The following is a 19,270-nucleotide window of genomic DNA, read 5'->3' as shown; positions in this document are numbered from 1 at the left end:
AGTGCAGTGTCCCCTGTTCCCCAGGGCCTGGCATTTCAGGGCGTGTCTCCTATGCGTGTTGCAGTTGCTCAGCTGTTGAGTCTTGGCCTCTTTTCCCTTCAGTCCAGTTGTCTGCAGAGCCTCTCTCTGCCTATGGTGGGCAGTGTTGCTTCCCAGCTGGGGTGGGGCATGTTTTAACAAGGTATGCGGGGGTCTGTTTGGGAAATGAGACCTGCCCCTGCTACTGCAGCAACTGACCCACAATAGCTGCGTTGGGAGATGTGGTGTTGGCAGGGTTTGCCCTGGTCTTGGGGCATGGGGGACAGTGTGGGACTGAGACAAGTGTGAGTAGGAAGGGCAGATCCACTGAAGCGTGGGCAGATGGAGCTTGGTGTAAGCAAGTTAGGTAGCCAGTGTTTGTGCTGCATTGATTGCCACAGGTGGCTGCTGTTTATGCTGGGGGGTCGGGAAGGGAGATGCACCTGCCAGGTCCTTTGTTCATGGTGGGAGCTCCTTGTGATCCCGGTCTCTCTGCGGTGTGCTCTCAGATGAGCAAATCACTCTCCCTACCATCTGCCCCTGGTGTTTTGTCTTGTCTTGTCTCGTCTCGTCTCGTCTCGTCTCGTCTCGTCTCGTCTCGTCTCGTCTCGTCTCGTCTCGTCTCGTCTCGTCTCGTCTCGTCTCGTCTCGTCTCGTCTCGTCTCGTCTCGTCTCGTCTCGTCTCCCTCCCTCCCCTCCCCCCTCCCTTCCTTTTCCTTTCCTTTCCTCTCCTCTCCTCCCCTCTTTTCCTTTCCCTTTTCTTTCTTTCTTTCTTTCTTTCTTTCTTCTTTCTTCTTTCTTTCTTTCTTTCTTTCTTTCTTTCTTTCTTTCTTTCTTTCTTTCTTTCTTTCTTTCTTTTTCTTTCTTTCTTTCTTTCTTTCTTTCTTTCTTTCTTTCTTTCTCTTTCTTTCTTTCTTTCTTTCTTTCTTTCTTTCTTTGTCTTTCTGTCTTTCTGTCTTTCTTTCTCCTTCCTTCCTTCCTTCCTTCCTTTCTTTCATCTTTTTTTTTATTGCGTTCCTATGACCCAACAATTGCACTACTAGGTATTTACCCCAAAGATACAGATGTAGTGAAAAAAAGGTCACATGCACCCCAATGTTCATAGCAGCAGTGTCCACAATAGCCAAACTGTGGAAGGAGCTGAGATGCCCTTCAACAGATGAATGGATAAAGAAGATGTGCTATATACAATGGAATATTATTCAGCCATCAGAAAAGGATGAATACCCACCATTTGCATCCACATGGATGGAACTGGAGGGGATTGTGCTAAGTGAAATAAGTCAAGCAGAGAAAAATAATTATATGCTCCTGGCGTTTTTTCAAACTGCTGGTTCTATACTGTATCTGCATGGGCTGTTTGTCTTGCTATCTCTTTAAGGGTAGAGACTCTGCTTCCTAAGGCCTCCTGGATCTCCCAGAGCCAAGCCCAAAGATTTTTTAAATTCTAGGCTTTCAGGGACACCTGGGTGGCTTAGGCGTTAAGCACCTGCCTTGGCTCAGGTCATGATCCCAGGGTCCTGCTGGGCTCCCTACTCAGCGGGAAGCCTGCTTCTCCCTCTCCCACTCCCCCTGCTTGTGTTCCCTCTCTCACTGTCTCTCTCTCTGTCAAATAAATATATAAAAATCTCAAAAAAAATTTTTTTTAATTCCAGACTTTCAGTCGATTGGGCCCCTCACACTTTCAAAGGCAAATATTCTGGGGATTTGTCCTCCCATTGGTGGGGCCCCCAGGTATGAAAATGTTTTCTGCCCTTCTCCATGCCACAGGTGGATGGCTCCAGTCCATTTCACTCCCAGACTGCATCTTTGCCCTTCCTACCTTTTTTGATGTGGCCTCCTCTCTATCATTTAGTTGTGGAGTGTGTTCTGCCAGTCACCAAGTCATTTTCTCGGTTTTTATGCTGACTTGAGTGTTATCTAGTTGTATCCCTGGGACAAGGCGAGTTTAGGGACCTCCTACTCCACCATCTTTTCAGCTGACCCTTTTTATTTTATTTTTTTTCAAAAACAAATGTTTGCCTTGGTTATTGCTGTCAATTGTATGTTTGTTTTCTGTTGTCCTGATTTGGGCTTTTATTTTATTATTTCCTTCCTTCTACTTTCTTCAAGTGATTCTGATGAAGTTTCCTGTGACTCTGGCATAACCTAGTGCGTAGGATATCTGGGCACATCAGAGGACACCCTCTGGATGTACTCTCCCTCTTCACCCCAAGCGGGTGAATTTTTCTCCATTCCTACAATCCTGTATGAACTACATCAATGGGCTCACTTGCTCTCTGGCTTCCGACCAGGTTCAACCAGTGGGGTGTCCAGGCAGGAGATTAGAGGGAGAGAGTCAAGCATGGTGAAGACCTTCATTCTCTGGCTCCTTTCTGATAGGGTTGCTTCAAGTTGGCTAGTTTCTCAGGTGAAGATCACTGTTTCTCTCAACTCTTTCTTTTCATATAATGATAACCTTTCCAGTTCCCTTGTTCCTTCAAGCTAGGGATGGTAATGGCTGTGCTGTGACCAGCCCCAGATTACTGAGTTATCCCTTGTGGTTCTCCTACACTCTGCCCATACCTTTGTAAATAGCTTTTTTTTTGTTGTTTTTATTAAACCCTCCTCTAAACTTCCTAATTTGAATGAGTCATCTGTTTTCTCTCAGGTGCCTGACTGATACACCTAAAGACCATTATGACTGGTATGTGTTCTTAAAGTCTAAAGTCAATCACTAACTTTATATTCCTCCTCAATAAGAGAAAAACATTAGATCAGCAAGGCTTCAGGATACAGGATCAGTACGCAAAAATTGGTTTATTTCTATTGCAATTAACAATCCAGAAATGAAATCAAGAAAACTATTCCATTTACAACAGCATAAAAAAGAATAAATTATTTGGGAATAAATTTAACAAAATAAGTATGAGAAGATTTACACACTGAATACTATGAAGCATTGTTAAGAGAAATTTTAAGAGACCTAAATAAATGGAAAAATATTTCCTTGTCCATGGATCAGAAGACATCATAGTGTTAATGACATTACTATTTACAGATTCAGTGCAATCTCCATCAAAATCCCAGCTGCCTTTTTTTTAGAGAAATTGACAAGCTGATCCTAAAATTCATATGGAAATTCAAGGGACCCAGAATATCCTAAAACAATCTTGACAATGAAGAACAAAGTTGGAGGATTTACACATCCTGATTTCAAAACTTGCTACAAAGCTACAATAATCAAGACAGTGTGGTACTGGCAAAGGATAGACATATAAATTGATGGACTAGAACCAAGAATCCAGAAATAAACCCTTATAGTTATGGTCAGTTCATTTTTGAAAGAGGTGCCAAGGCAGTCCAATGGGGGAACACATTTTAAACAAAGGCTGCTGGGACAACTGGATGTCTGTCTACCTGCAAAAGAAAGATGTTGGACCCTCTTTCACACCATATAAAAAAAATTAATGAATCAAAGCCCTAAATAGGAGCTAAAACTATGAAATTCTTAGAAGAAAACATAGGCATAAATCTTTGTGCCCTTGGGTCAGGCAAGGGCTTCTTAGATGACAACATAAGCAGGACATGCAAACAAAGAAAGATAAATTGGATTTCCTCACAATTAAAGACTTTAGTGATTCAAAGGACACTATCAATAATACTAAAAGACAACCTACAGAATGGGGAAAATATTTGCAAATCAAAATACCTGATGAGGGGTGCGCCTGGGTGGCTCAGATGGCTAAGTGTCAGACTCTTGATCTCAGCTCAGGTGTTGATCTCAGGGTCCTAAGTTTGGGCCCCTTATTGGGCTCCATGCTGGGCATAGAGCCTACTTAAAAAAAAATCTGATGAGGGTCTAGTATCCAGAATATGTAAAGAGCTCTTATAACTCAACAATAAAAAGACAACCCAATAAAAAAATTGAGCAAAGGTGACAGACATTTCTCCAAAGAGGTATGCAGATAGTCCATAAGCACATGAAAAGATGCTCATCACAATTAGCCAGTAGAGAAATGCAAATCAAGACCAAATGAGGTACACACCCACTAGGAGGGCATCTTAGTCTTCTTGGGCTGCTAGAACAAAATAGCATAAACTGAATGGCTTATAAAAAACTATTTCTCACAGTTCTGGAATCTGGGAAGTCCAAGATCAAGTTGCCGGCAGATTCTGTGTAACATGTCAGAGGCGGTGAGAGATCTCTCTGGGGCCTCTTTTATGAGAGCACTTATCCCATTCATGAGGGCAAAGCCTCCCAAAGGATCTGCCTCTTAATACCATCACCTTAGGGGTTAGGATTTCAACATATGAATTTGGGGAGGACATAAACTTTCAGTCCACTGCAGATGTCTATAATAAACAATATGGACAAACAAATGTTATCAAGGATGTGGAAAATTTGGAACCTTCATACATTGGTGGCAGGAATGTAAAATGGGGCAGCTGGTTTGGAAAACAGTTTGGCAGTTCCTCTAAGAGTTAAACATAGAATAACCATATGACCCACCAATTCCACTCTTGGTATATATATACCCAAGAGAAAATGAAAACATATGTCCACATGAAAGCTTGTACACCAATGTTCACAGCAGTGTTATTCATAATAGCCAAAGTTGGAAGAAACCCTAATGTCCATCAACTGATCCATTGGTAAACAAAATGTAGTATATCCATACAATGAAATATTATTCAACCACAAAAAGAAATGAAGTGCTGATAATACGTCATCATGAATAAACCTTAAAAATATATGTTAAGTGGAAGGAGACAGATGCAAAAGACCACATTTTGTATTATTCCTTTTACATGAAGCCTCCAGCATAGACCAATTTATAGAAATAGTAAGTTGGTAGTTGCCAGGGACCGGGGGATGAGGATTTACTCCTAGTGGGTATAGGTGGGGTTTTTTGGGTATAGGTGGGGTTTTTTGGGGTTTTTTGTTGTTGTTTTTTGTTTTTCTTTTTTCCACAGGTGGGCTTTTTTTGGTGGGTAAGGAAAGTGTTATAGAATTAGATAGTGATGATTATTACACAGCTCTGTGAATATACTAAAAGCGACTGAATGTACACTTTAATAGGGGGAAATTTATGCATATGAATATTTTAATTTTTTAAAAAGACCAAAAAATAAAAAAGGAAAAGAGAACACACATCCCCCCACAAAGCAGCAGCAATTTGTAGGCACAATGTGGTCTAAATTTGTACTTGGAAAAAAAATTTACCAAAAAAAAAAATCCCCCCCAAAAACCATTCTGCATGTAGAAAGGCAAGCTATTCTGGTTATATATTTTCGAAACAAATTTTCTTGCTACATCAACAGGCTAGTGCTTTAGAGCAGTATTCTTGAGACTTGGCTTACGACCCTTTAGTAGGTCAAGGAATAAATTTAATATGTCACAACTAACTTTTAAAATAATGAAATAGAATGAATTGGAAAGTATCAGGGTGTGTCACATAGGTCTTTAGCAAGAACCAAAGACATTGGCACAACACTGAGGCTAATTGCTTCATGTTGTGGGAGAGAGACAGAGAGGAGATGTGAAAAATATACCCACTGGCTAAAAGCAGATTGTTTTATTCAACACACTGGCGTCCAACTTGATTTTCTGGAATATGATTGTCAATATGACCACCACACGATAATAGGAGAATCAAGTATTTTTAAATTTTATATCATAATTTGAAATTAGTTGTGAACTGAAGTGTGGGAGAACTTTATTCATTTTTGGCAACATTGTCATGACTTTCATTTGATTTTGGTTAGGAATTTACAGTGTGATTTTTCAGAAAGTGCATAATCTGGAAAATGTTGAATGTGTGACAAATGTAGCATTTTAATTGAATTAGCTTATATTGCCCTAAAATAGGTTGTTTTAATGCTACAGAAAATGAGAATGAGAAGGTGAAAAATATGGAATGAGTGAATAGCGACATTAGGGCAAGTATCCACATTAATCAGCAGACAGTGATTTCATTTGCGCCTCATTAAAAAGAGTGAATGTAAGACAGCTTTAAAAAAATAGTTTTAGGGGCGCCTGGGTGGCTCAGTCATTAAGCGTCTGCCTTCGGTTCAGGTCATGGTCCCAGGGTCCTGGGATTGAGCCCCACATCGGGCTCCCTGCTCCTCGGGAAGCCTGCTTCTCCCTCTCCCACTCCCCCTGCTTGTGTTCCCTCTCTCTCTGTGTCTCTCTCTGTCAAATAAATAAATCTTTAAAAAAAAAAATTTTAGCAAGTGTGCAAGCCAACAAAATGACATATACTAATGTATTATTTGCAATAATATTCTTGCAAATGAAAGCTTAATGACATCAAAATTTAAAAGATACTTGGAAACATGACATACAGAATTAGTCCCTTCAGTATTTTCAAAAAAAGAAAAAGTATATATAATGTGATGGGCAAATTTTCTGAATCATGATGTAGCTGTCAATGAGAAAACCTTATTATCATTGGGTTATATAATAATGTCAACAGTGAAAATTGCTCACAGGGCTCCCCTCAAAAAATTATTCTTGTGGCATGTATTTTGGTCTGTACAGTTATTATGGTAAATCAATCGAACAAAACAAAATATGTTTTAGAAATAATATAATTTCTCCTCAAATCTGTACTGTTGTAGAATTTTAGAAGCAATGCTTAATATGCTTTTACAATCTGGTATTGATTCTGTGATCCAAAAAAACTTGAGAAAGACAAGTTGAAAATTGCACAACAGTTTATGCCTGAGGTGAGTTTGGTTAAGACCGTTTTAAGGAGGGTCTTGTTATGTTTAGTTAACCTCCCCTCACAAACTGAATTAAAAACATTTGCAGTTGAAAAGTACAATTTTGGTCACCAAAAATAGTCTGCAAAATTGAAACTATAAAAAACTTATTTAAGAATTGTTTAGAAACATCTAAAAACAGGGTTACTCAGCATGCTCTTATTACAACTTATGTGTTGTAATTCTTTGGATGACAAACAGATTCTGCTGAAATTCATGTATATATTGAAAAAAAAACCAGTGGAAGTTGTTAATTTTATTAAAGGAAGCTGAAAAAAACAGCCAATTCCTTGGAAAAAGAAAAAAAACCCACAAAACGTTTTCAGGGATTAGAGCTGACCTCGCCACTTAGTTTATCATATCAAAGTTAGTTTATTGTCTTAAAGGAAAGTCCAAAGCAGATTATAAAAATACAAGAATGAAATTTGTATTTTTCTAACTGAAAAGTAATCTCATTGGAAAATCTTTTCGAAGTTGTTTTTTGAGTAACAGTTGGGCCTATTTAACTGATATGTATGTATGTATATATTTTAGCTGATTTTTTTTAAACATTCTTAGAGAATTCAGTTAGAATGTTCATGGGAAAACTGTTCCAACATTTCAAGCCTTTCCAAGTGTTCCAAATGACTATTGCTGTGGTAAGCAAGGTTTTACCATATATGCCACTGGCCATGGTTCTCAAATGTGGTCCCCAGCAACATCAGCATCTCCAGAGAACTTGCTACAAACGCAAACTCTTGGGCTCCACCCCAGATCTTCTGAATCAGGAGATGGAAACAGCAATATGTGTATTTAAAAACCTTCCAGGTTAAAAAAAAAAAAAAAGCCTTCCAGGTAATTCAGATATAAGCTCAAATATGGGAACTAGGGTTCTTACTAGATGTTCCTGACATCATTGCAACAAATTGATGAGAACTTATTGATGAAAGCAGTTTGAATTACATGAAATAAAATTAAAAATTTTTGTTGCATCTCACCTCCTGTGTTATACTATTTCTAAAACATATTTTCGTCGATTGATTTACCATAATAACTGTACAGACCAAAATATATGCCACAAGAATAATATTTTTCGGGAGCCCTGTGAGCAATTTTCACTGTTGGCATGTACTATGTAACTCAATAATAATAAGGTTTTCTCATTGACAGCTACATCATGATTCAGAAAATTTGCCCATCATATTATATACTTTTTCTTTTTTTGAAAATACTGAAGGGACTAATTCCGTATGTCATGTTTCCAAGTATCTTTTAAATTTTGATATCATTAAGCTTTCATTTGCAAGAATATTATTGCAAATAATACATTATTGCAAATAATAAAACAAATGTCATTTTGTTGGTTTGCACACTTGCTAAAACTATTTTTTTTAAAGATTTTATTTATTTATTTGAGAGAGAGAGAGAAACAGTATGAGAGGGGAGAAGGTCAGAGGGAGAAGCAGGCTCCCCGCTGAGCTGGGAGCCTGATGTGGGACTCGATCCCAGGACTCCAGGATCATGACCTGAGCCGAAGGCAGTCGCCTAACCAACTGAGCCACCCAGGCGCCCTAAAACTATTTTTTTTAAAGCTGTCTTACATTCACTCTTTAATGAGGTGCAAATGAAATCACTGTCTGCTGATTAATGTGGATACTTGCCCTAATGTCACTATTCACTCATCCCATATTTTTTACCTTCTCATTCTCATTTTCTGTAGCATTAAAACAACCTATTTTAGGGCAATTTAAACTAATTCAATTAAAATGCTACATTTGTCACACATTCAACATTTTCCAGATTATGCACTTTCCAAAAAACCACACTGTAAATTCCTTAACCAAAATCAGTTGAAAGTCATGACAATGTTGCCAAAGATGAATAAAATTTTCCCACACTTCAGTTCACAACTAATTTCAAATGCTAAATAATCTGAAATGATATTCCCCTTTTCTACTTTCGATATTAATTCTTGGTTAGGATCTATTCTTTTTCTTCTTCATATGGTCTGTTCTAATTTGATTGCTTTCTGGGACTGTAGCCCAACGGTCAATCTGGGATTTCTTTCCATGTACTGCAACTTAAAGAAAAAAACAGAAACAATGGTTATGTAAGATGTTAATACTAAGGGAAGCCGGGTGAAGGGTGTAAGGGAGTTGTCTGAACTATCCTTGCAACTCTTCTATAAACCTAAAATTATTCCAAATAAAAAGCTTATAAAAAAAACAAAAACGGTATTAATCATCCACTTACTCAGATCCACCAGAGAACTAGAATTTGTCGCCTTGGAGGAGGTTCCAAAGAATTGTTGTAAAGGCTTAGAAGCGGTGGCTTTTACTTAGGTGTTTGTTTTTTAAAAGACATTCTTTTGGGCTGTTTCCAAAGAAAGATTTCAAAAAGGGATGGAGCCTTTGCATCCTTATTGGAATAATTATACAATTCAAGGAAACAAGGCCTTGAGTGTGTTTTGAACGGTATTTATGTTCAGAGGGAAAAAAGTCATCTGATTGCTTTATCCTTCTATCAGATGCAATCTACCTAGGAAGGAAAGAAACCGCTAGGACTAATAGCAGAACAATTACTACAAAGATTTGTAAGCAAGGGTTAAGTTGTGAAAGTCTGACAAGAAATGCCTCCAGAGTTCTGAAAAGGGCAGGAACTTAGTCTTTTTTTTTTTTTCTTTTTATTAACATATAATGTATTATTTGTTTCAGGGGTACAGGTCTGTGATTCATCAGTCTTACACAGTTCACAGCGCTCACCGTAGTACATACCCTCCCCAATGTCCATCACCCAGCCACCCCATCCCCCTCCCACCCCCCTCTACTCCAGCAACCCTCAGTTTGTTTCCTGAGATTAAGAGTTTCTTATGGTTTGTCTCCCTCTCTGGTTTCGTCTTGTTTCATTTTTCCCTCCTTCCCCCTATGATCCTCTGCCTTGTTTCTCAAATTCCACATATCAGTGAGATCATACGATAATCGTCTTTCTCTGATTGACTTATTTTGCTTAGCATAGTACCCTTTAGTTCCATCCATGTCATTGCAAGTGGCAAGATTTCATTTTTTGATGGCTGCATAATATTCCATTGTATATTTATACCACATCTTCTTTATCCATTCATCTGTTGATGGACATCTAGGCTCTTTCCATAGTTTGGCTATTGTGGACATTGTTGCTATAAACATTGGGGTACAGGTGACCCTTCAGATCACTACATTTGTATCTTTGGGGTAAATACCCAGTAGTGCAATTGCTGGGTCATAGGGTAGCTCTATTTTCAACTTTCTGAGGAACCTCCATACTGTTTCCCAGAGTAGCTGCACCAGCTTGCATTCCCACCAGCAGTGCAGGAGGGCTCCCCTTTCTCCACATCCTCACCGACATCTGTCCTTTCCTGACTTATTAATTTTAGGCATTCTGACTGGTGTGAGGTGGTATCTCATTGAGGTTTTGATTTGTATTTCCCTGATGCTGAGTGATGTTGAGCACTTTTTCATGTGTCTGTTGGCCATTTGGATGTCTTCTTTGCAGAAATATCTATTCATGTCTTAGGGCAGAAACTTAGTCTTAAAATGTGGGATTTGTAGGAGTTGGGGGGATCCTACCCTGAGCATGGCTGGGGGACTCTAAGGATCCTAGCCTGCCTGGAACATGGAGGGCCTGTGGAGGAACTGTGGAAACTGGGGTTGAATACTTAGGAGTAGAGCTGGATTGTGTCGAGCCCTAAAAATGCCAGTTGAAAGCCGTTGAAATGTACATATTCGTGGACAGAAAACTTAGGGGGGGTGCCTGGGTGGCTCAGTCGCTAAGCGTTTGCCTTCAACTCAGGTCATGGTCCCAGAGTCTTGGGATGGAGCCCTGCATCGGGCTCCCTGCTCGACGGGAAGCCTGCTTCTCCCTCTCCCACTCTGCCTCTCTTGCTGGCTCTCTCTCTGTCAAATAAATAAATAAAATCTTAAAAAAAAAAAGAAAACGTAGGTGATAAAAATAATGTAATAATAATATTTTTTGTGCTTATTTTGTGCTGGGCGCTGTGTTAAGTGCTTTATATTTATTATCTCATATGCAACTTAGAACAATCCATTGAGGTATTTTCTCCATATGCACATAAGCAAATTGAAGCTTCAGAAAGTCAAGTACAGTAGTTTTCTTCTATCCTGGGTTTTCGCTTTTCACCAGCTTAGTTACCAGTGGTCAACAATGATCCGGAAGCAGGTGATCATCCTTCTGAGTATTGTTAGAAGGTCAATAGTGGCCTGATGCTATGTGACAGTACTTTACTTCATCTCAACATGTAGGCATTTTGTCATGTCACCCCACATCCCATGTATAGGCTCAGAGGATATCAAAAGGACATTGGAACTGGCTTGAAAGGACTACCACTGGTTAAATTTGAGGCAATTTGAGCATTAAAAGGAATAATGAAAGAGAAATCAAAACATACATCCCAAAAACTTATATAAGAATGTTCAAACTTGGGGCGCCTGGGTGGCTCAGATGGTTGAGCGTCTGCCTTCGGCTCAGGTCATGATCCCAGGGTCGTGGGATTGAGCCCCACATCGGGCTTCTAGCTCGGCGGGGAGCCTGCTTCTCCTTCTCCCTCTGCCTCTCTCCCTGCTCAGGCTCTCTCTCTCTCTCTCTGTATCTCTGTGTCTCAGATGAATAAATAAAATCTTAAAAAAAAAAAAGGATGTTCAAACTTTTATAAAGTTGTATAAGATTAGCTTTATTCATAATAGTCCCAAACTAGAAATAACCCAAATATCTATCAACAGGAGAATGGATAAATAAATTGTGTGTATTCATACAATGAAATACTTCCTGGCAGTTAGAAGGACTGGGCCACTGATACATAGAACAATATGGATGAATCTCAAAAACATTATGACACGTGAAAGAAGCTAAACACAAAGACTACATACTGTATGTTTTTATTGACATAAAATTCTAGAACAGTGACAATGAACCTAATAATGAAAATCAGAACAGTGGTTGCCTGGAGGGCAGGAGTTGACTGGCAAGGAGTATGATGAAATGGAGTGATAGAAATGCATTGGGGTGTTGGTTAGATTGGGGTGTTGGTTACATAAGTATTAATATATGTCAAAATTCATCACACTAAACACTTAATATCTGTGCATTTCACCATATATAAATGATAACCTAAGGAAAACAAAGTAACAACAGTAAAGGACTGTAACACATTACATAAAAAAGAATCTGTGAGTCCATAGTGATACCCCAGATAAAAAATGGAAGAGCTCCCTTTTTCAGGAGGATATGATCTAATAAAAGGGGGAAGAAATGATAAAATTAGAAAATCACTATTTTGCAACCACCAGCACAGTGATCCAGGCAAAGATTGCCAAAGGATGCTAAAAACTGCTGAGGGAAATTTGGGGAACAAGATATTCTCAGTCTTGAAGACAAGTTACTAATTACAAAGGGGAAAATGTACCTTTCCTTTTTTTTCTTTTTTTTTAGATTTTATTTTTAAGTAATCTCTACATCCAGTGTGGAACTCAAACTTACAACCCTGAGATCAAGAGTTGCATGTTCTACTGAGCCAGCCAGGTGCCCCAAAAATGTACCTTTCCAATAAAGACATCTGGTAGACACCGCATTAGCCAAGAAATCAAACTTGGCATCATCGATAATAGGATAAATTTATGTTATTTCCTCCTGATGTGAAGCAATGGGAAAGACATGCCATCACCTTTGTAGTATTCTTGCTAAAAAGTTGAACCCTAGGAGCTAAGATGGCAGCCGAGTAGGAGGACCCTAGGCTGGTCTTGTCCGTGGAACACAATGAGATAACTATCAAATCATCCTAAATACCCCAGACATCGGCCCAAAGACTGACAGAACAAACTCCACAACTAATGGGAGAGAAGAAGCCTCATCGAAGAGGGTAGGAAGGGCGGAGGTGTGGTTTGGGAGAGAAAGGGATCATGACTGCTGTGGAGAAGAGGGAGCCGCGTTCGAGGAAGGAAGAAAGAGACACACACACACACACACACACACACAGAGGAGCACACAGGGGAACCCACAAGGAGAACATTTCCCCAAAGCCATTCGCTGGGAAAAAGAGAGGGGCTGATTTTCATGAGTTCTTGCAGCCGGCGGGGCTTCAAGCCTGGAGCTTGAAAGGTGGGTGGGCTTGGCCGGGATAGAGCACGGAGGGCACTGCCCTGCTCCGGAGAGAAGGCAGGCAAACACCCCGGGGGACAGAGGGCATGGGAACAGTCATCTGAACAGTGCCTGTGGCACACGGCGGGGAGATGATTTGCCCTTCTTGGAGGAGGCGCAGAGAGGTAGTATCCCTGGAGAGGCCTCTCTGAACACCCAGGCGCTGGCTGGCGCCATTTCTCTCCCCGTCCCGCAGCAGAAACACAGATACACCAGCAGGAGGCAGCACTGGGCCAGCACGGGCTGCATCCCTAGCTTCCACCAAACCCCACTTCCCTGCTGTCTGGGGGAGGCTGTCTTTGGGGTCAAGCTGTCCTCAGTCACAGCGCAGTGAGACCTACCCCCAGCAGACCAACTCAGGGTCTTCCCTGGTCAAATTACGTCCCTAAAGCCTGGAGTTTGAGAAGTCAGCAGGCCCGGCCTGGGGCAGATGGCCCGGAAACAGCGCTCTGGAAAAGGTCCTGGACACCGCCGGGGGAGATGGCTTGTTCTTCTCAGAGTGCTTTCCTGAGAGGCAGCGGGCTCGGAGCCTGCTCTCCGGGGACAAAGGCGGGGGCCAGTGTCATCTTCCTCCCCTGCCCGTCAGCATCCGCACAGAGCCACCTGGGCGGGTGAGCGGCACAGCGAGGACGCGGGCCGCGCATCCCGCTGACGCCAAGTCCCGCACCCTGGCGCTCTGGCGGGGCTGCCCTTCTCTGTCGAGCTTGCCTCAGTCCCAGCGTGGCCGGCCCCTTGCCCAGAAGAGCGGCCCGAGCCCCCGCACATCCCGCGTCCCCTGACGAGAGAGTTCTGTGGGGCTGCAGTTCTCGTGCAGGCAGCCTCAGGTCCCATTTCACCAGCAGAGCAGAGCATACCTAGCCCAAACCCGCCTCGTTCCGGCCAGGGACCACACACTGTCCACATCCCGCGCGGAGAGCCTCTGCGGATGACCCGCCTGAAGGCTGGAGCGCAGAGGCCACGCGGCCCCCACCAGAGGCGCTCGTTCAGGCGCCAGACGCCGGGCACGACATACCCACTGCTTCATAAAGCCATTTCTCTCCAAAGTGGGAAACAAACAGACTTTCCTTGCACCCAGAAGAAGGCAGAGACTTAGACAAAATGCCAAGACGGAGGAATTCATCCCAAATGAGAGGACAAGATTAAGTCATGGCCGGAGATCTACGCGGAACAGATAGATGTAACATGCCCGATGGAGAATTTTTTTTTTTTTTAAGATTTTGTTTATTTGACAGAGAGACACAGCCAGAGAGGGAACATTAGCAGGTGGAGTGGGAGAGGGAGAAGCGGGCTCCCCGCGGACCAGGGAGCCCGATGTGGGGCTCTATCCCAGGATCAGGTCCGATGGAGAATTTAAAGCAACAATCCTAAGGATACTCGCTGGGATTAAGAAAAGAATGGAGGACTTCAGGGAGGCCCTTACCACAGAGAGAAAAGAGTTTAAAAAAAAAAAACTCAGAAATGAAAACTATAATAACTGAGATGGGAAACAGGCTGATGCAATGAACACGAGGATGGAAAGAGCAGATCTCTCCATAGACACTTGGCAAGCCAGAAGGGAGGGACGTGATGTATTCGACGTGCAAAATAGGAAAAAAACTGATCGCAAACGGTAAGATTTCATTTTTTGTTTTTGACGGTTGAGTAATATCCCATTGTCTATATATATATCACATCTTTGTCCATTCATCTGTCGATGGACATCTGGGCTCTTTCCATAGTTTGGCTGTTGCAGGCATTGCTGCTATAAACATCTGGGTGCAGGTGCCCCTTCTGATCACTATGTTTGTATCTTTTGGGTAAATACCCAGTAGTGCAGTTGCTGGTTCATAGGGTAGCTCTATTTTTCACTTTTGGAGGAAACTCCGTACAGTTTTCCAGACAAATGTGGAAATTAAGAAACAAAACAGAGGATCATAGGGAAAGGGAGGGAAAAATAAAGTAAGACAAAAACAGGAGGGAGACAAACCACAAGAGACCCTTAACTATAGGAAACAAACTTGAGTCTTGTTTCTTGATCTCTCTCTCTCTTTTTTCCCAGTGTTGCTGGAGGGGAGGTGGGTGGGGGGATGGAGTGATTGTGTGATGGGCATTAAGGAGGGCAATTGATGGAATGAGCACTGGGTGTTATATGCAACTGATGAATCACTAAACTCTACCTCTGAAACAAATAATAAATTATACATTAATTAATTGAATATAAGTTAAAAAAAAAGATGAGAAATACCCAGCAATCAAGAAGACTATCCACAAAGGGCACCATTCAGAGTGGAAGGAGCAATCAAGAGTTTCCCAGACAAATAAGCACTAAAGGAATGTGTGACTATTAAACCAGATCTTAGTTATCATTGTCAAATGGTGTCCTTGTGAGATGTCATTTCCCATTCTATTCCTTTTTGGGTGATAAACATAGAATGCCAGGTTTATTTGTTTTGTAGAACCTATTTATTTTTCTGTTACCTAATAAAATTTTTTCTCTATATACATAAAAAAAATTAAGCCCTATTCCAGTCATGAGAAAATAGTCATGAAGATCCAGGTGTAGGACATTCAGCAAAGTTGGACTCCTAAAAATTGTCAGTGCTGTGAAAGACAGAAAAGATGAGGGACTTTCTAGATTAAAAGACACTAAAAAGACATGGCGTTCAAAAATGTATGATCCTTGGGCACCTGGGTGGCTCAGTCGTTAAGCATCTGCCTTCAGCTCAAGTCATGATCCCAGGGTCCTGGGATCGAGCCCCGCATCGGGCTCCAGTCTCAGCGGGAAGCCTGCTTCTCCCTCTCCCACTCCCCCTGCTTGTGTTCCGTCTCTCGCTGTGTCTCTCTGTCAAATAAATAAATAAAATCTTTAAAAAAAATGTATGATCCTTGATTGAATCCTAGATTTGGGGGGAAAAGACTATAAGGGACATTCTGGGGGCAACTGCAGACATTTGAACATGGAATATAGGGTAATATATCAACATTAAATTTCTTGGGTGTGGTGGTGTCATGGTTATTAGGAGCGTGACCTTGTTCTTGGAGATATATGCTAAAATATATGTATATATATATGTATATGTACGCAGATTGATAGGGAAAGAGAGAAAGAATAGATACAATAAAACACAATGTTAACAATTGGTGAGTCCAAGCAAAGGAAATGTGTGTTCCTAGTATCACGCTTTCAACTTTCTGTAGATTTGAAAATTTTCCCCTAAAAAGTGGCGGGGAAAATAAGACAGTGCCAATAAAACTCTTGGCCAATGGTATGTGCTCCAAAAAGGGGTGGGTCTTACACAAGAGTATAAGCTCCAGGAAAGCAGAGACATTTGGGTTTTTTATTTAGCACAGTATTCCTAGCACCCACAGCAGTGCCTGGCACTTAAGATGGTACTCAATAAACATTTTTGAAACAAATCACTGAGGGGCACCAGGGTGGCTCAGTTGGTTGAGCATCTGCCTTCAGCTCTGGTCATGATCTCGGGGTCCTGGGATTGAGCCCCACGTCAGGGTCCCTGCTCAGCGGGGAGCCTGCTTCTCCTTCTCTTTCTGCCCCTCCCCCTGCTCTTGCTGGCACTCTCTCTCTCTCTCCAATAAATAAAATCTTAAAAAAAAAAAGAAATCACTGAGAGATTATACGTTAGAAATATAAGATGAAAAAAATATAATTGAAATACCCACCACACGACAATGCATAACTACATAGGACAGCTGCTTCTGTGGTCTGAATATAGCTGTGTCAGTTGCTTTGATTAAAATGATTTCTCTCTGATTAAAAAATATGATTTAAAAAATTGCCCCAGAAAATATTTCTGCCCAACTGAGTTTGGTAACTCATTTACAAGAAGTAATATTCTATGAGTAACATCAGCATGTTTGGTTAAACCATTTGGGATTACTGTGAGGAAAAAAAAATTAGCCAGTTTAAGGGCTTCATTTTTTCTAACGCTGACCCAAATTGACATCAACTGACTTCTTATAGGGAGGGGTGCTACGCCCTCTGGTGGTGAGAGATACACATCTGGTTTCTATGGGAAAGGCCTGCAGAACAGAGACGAAGTGGAAAGAATGGTTTTACCCAGAGATTTCTGAAAACTGATCTCCTTACTTCCTAGACACATGGTGACCTTAAAGACTGAATTTGATGCGATCATTTTTGACTCAATAAATAGCCAGCTTTGGGGAATGCCTGAGCCAGGCTGGGCTGAGCAAGGTACAAATTTAGGAATGGCAGGTGAGTTTTGTAGTTGAGTTAAAGCTTAGGTGGAAAGACTTGTTCCCAGCATGATGAGTGCCAAGGGAAAACTGAAGGGCCATTTGAACTGTGAAATTTGTCAGGATCCTGTTTCCTCATTCGTCCTGACAAGAATGAGAGTATACTCCACCATATACCTTGGGAAGAACTCTGGGCAGAATCCTGGGCCGTGATTACCCAGGGAAGACTGGCTGCTACCAGACAGCTCACCAATGCCCAGCCTGTATCCCTGGAAACACCTTTTCTTTTTTCTTAGTTTCTAATATTAAAAGATCTTTTTTTTTCCTGACTGTAAAAATGATTCATGGCTGATAAAGAAGATGTGGTGTATATATATATGCAATGGAATATTACTCAGCCATAAAAGAGAATGAAATCTTGCCATTTGCAATGACATAGATGGATCTAAGGGTATGATGCTAAGTGAAATAAATCAGTCAGACAAAGACAAATACCATATGATCTCACTCATATGCAGAATTTATTTATTTTTTTTATTTTTTTTTTAAAGATTTTATTTATTTATTTGAGAGAGAGAGAGAATGAGAGAGAAAGCACATGAGATGGGGGGAGGGTCAGAGGGAGAAGCAGACTCCCTGCTGAGCAGGGAGCCCGATGCGGGACTCGATCCAGGCACTCCAGGATCATGACCTGAGCCGAAGGCAGTTGCTTAACCAACTGAGCCACCCAGGCGCCCCACTCATATGCAGAATTTAAGAAACAAAACAAGCAAAGAGGAAAAAATAAGAGAGCGAGGAAAAGAGAGAGAAATCAAGAAACAGACTTTTAATTACAGAGAACTCATGTGGTTACCAGAGGGAAAGGGGTGAGGGATGGGTTAAATAGATGATGTGGATAAGGAGTGCATTTGTAATGAGCACTGGGTAATGTATGGAAGTGTTGATACACCTGAAACTAATATTACACTGTGTGTTAACTGACCGGAACTTAATTTTTTAAAAGATTTATTTATTTGTTTATTTGTCAGAGAGAGGGAGAGAGAGCACGAACAGCGGGGGCAGCAGGCAGAGGGAGAAGCAGGCTCCCTGCTGAACAAGGAGCCCGATGTGGGACTCGACCCCAGGACCCTGGGATCATGACCTGAGCCGAAGGCAGACGCCTAACGACAGAGCCACCCAGGCACCCCACCATTGGCATTTTAAAATTTTATTTACTTATTTATTTATTTATTTATTATTGAGAGTGAGCAGGAGGGAGAGGGAGAGAGAATCTGAAGTAGACTCTGCGCTCGATTGACGCGGGCTCAATCCCATGACTGTGAGATCATGACCTGAGCCAAAACCAAGAGTCAGACACTTAACCTACTGAGCCACCCAGGCACCCCCCACCTTTGGCATTTTTGATGATGCTTCCTTCAGGTCATTCTGTGCATATAACCATATAGAGTAGGAATGTCGAATTATACATTAATGGGATCATAATATACCGATTCCTTTATAACTTGCTTTTTGTTTCAACAATGTGTGGTGAGCATCTTCCGATCCAGTTATAGGTACATAATTTTAAAAGCTTTTAAATGTTAAATTATTAAAGTTATATATGCTCATAATAAAAATGCAAATAACAGGGACGCTTGGGTGGCTCAGTCTTTAAGCGTCTGCCTTCAGCTCAGGTCACGATCCCAGGGTCCTGGGATCGAGCTCCACATCGGGTTCCCTCCTCCGCGGGAAGCCTGCTTCTCTCTCTCCCACTCCCCCTGCTTGTGTTTTCTCTTTCGCTGTGTCTCTCTCTGTCAAATAAATAAATAAATTCTTTTAAAAAAATGCAAATAACAGTGTCAAAGTTAGGAAAAATGAACATTCTTCCCCACCTTCCTAATTCCATTCCCCAGGTAACTACTTTTAACTATTTTGTACATAATCTTCAAGATTTTGCAATATATACATAAGTCTAGTAAGTTGATGATTTTTGACACAAATGGGATCACGTGATGCATGTTGGTCTTCTATGAGTTTTTTTCACTTAACTGTGTCTTGAACATCTTCCCATGTCAGCGAGCGCGCACGTGTGTCTGTATACTTAATCCTTTTGACAACTGCAGAATATTTTACTATATACATGAAACAGTTTGTTTAACCAGTG

This window comes from Zalophus californianus, chromosome 8 (genome assembly GCF_009762305.2).
Source record: "Zalophus californianus isolate mZalCal1 chromosome 8, mZalCal1.pri.v2, whole genome shotgun sequence".
Classification (NCBI taxonomy): Eukaryota; Metazoa; Chordata; class Mammalia; order Carnivora; family Otariidae; genus Zalophus; species Zalophus californianus.
This window is presented reverse-complemented; position numbering follows the sequence as displayed.